This window comes from Octopus bimaculoides, chromosome 5 (assembly GCF_001194135.2).
Source record: "Octopus bimaculoides isolate UCB-OBI-ISO-001 chromosome 5, ASM119413v2, whole genome shotgun sequence".
NCBI classification, from domain to species: domain Eukaryota; kingdom Metazoa; phylum Mollusca; class Cephalopoda; order Octopoda; family Octopodidae; genus Octopus; species Octopus bimaculoides.
In genome coordinates, this window is record NC_068985.1 from 103,967,337 (window position 1) to 103,968,783 (window position 1,447).

The following is a 1,447-nucleotide window of genomic DNA, read 5'->3' on the forward strand; positions in this document are numbered from 1 at the left end:
TTTTTTTCGTATGTGTATTTCGTGTGCAAGATTCTTGATGTGGATACGTGTGTTGAAAGAAACACAATTAAACCTTGGGAGAGGCATTATGCCGGTAATAAACACACGTACTGGTTCAGTCTTTTATTAATTTATATAGTTTTTTGTTGTTAAATTATTTCATTGCACTCTTGCAATCTCTTCAGTAACTTGTCTCTCCACTTCCATTTATTTTGAATGTATGATTTAGCGTTGTTTTGAAATACCCATCATGACTACCCGTCTGATAAGGGTACACCAGGCACATGCATCACAACCATATGTGTGCAACATGGTGATCTCATATCAAAATAAACAGCGCATGACTTCGCAGGTGAGGCCCAGTTAGAATTTTCTTCAGGTCGGGTATTTCGATATTTTTGAAATCATAAAATCAACTTCAAAGTGGAAAGGGTTTAAGTTAAAGTGCGAAACAGCTCAATATAAACAAACTAACAGCGAGAACAATTAAAGGTACATGTAGATCCACTATAATCTCTAAATTTTCAATATGTTTAAAACACATCTCGTATATACGTGGTATATACAGTGGGACAAAAATCTATTATTTTGAATAGAAAATAAAACCCAATATTAGGTGAGTACATACAAATATACATACATACATACACACACTCACACACACACATACACACATACATACATACATACATACATACACACGCATATACACATACACATAACATACATATATGAGTAACAGTTTGTGAAATTTTTTCGGCTTTATCAACAGTATTTTACTCTACCTTTGGTATTTGAGTACTGTTTTTCCACTTTCCTTTCCACTTATGTGCTTCCTTTGTGTGTGCGCGCGTGTGTAATTGAATGATTAGGGACGGGTCATTCAATAATTAACATTGGCTTCGAATTTAAGCACAAGGCCAGCAATTTGGAGGAGAGGGGGAAGTCGATTACACCAACCCTAGGGCTCGACAGGTACTTATTTTATCCGTCTACCAAATCCACTCACAAGGCTTTGGTCAGCCCGAGGCTATAGTAGAAGACACTTGCCCAAAGTGCCACGCAGTGGGAATGAACTCGGAATCATATGGTTGGTAAGCAAGCTACTTACCACACAGCCACTCCTACGCCTATGTGTGCATCTTTCTTTCTTATTTTCTTCCTCTGTCTCTCTCTCTCTCTCTCTGTATATATACACATATAGGCACACACACTTGAACACATATATATCTATATACAGAGAGAGAGAGAGAGAGAGAGAGAGAGTGAGAGAGAGAGTGAGAGAGAGAGAGAGAGAGAGAGAGAGAACTATATATATATTTTTTTTTTACTCTTTTATTTGTTTCAGTCATTTGACTGCGGCCATGCTGGAGCACCACGTTAGGCGAGAGAGATAGACAGCGGCGAGCAGAGTGAGAGAGAGGGGGTGAGAGAGAGAGGGGGTGAG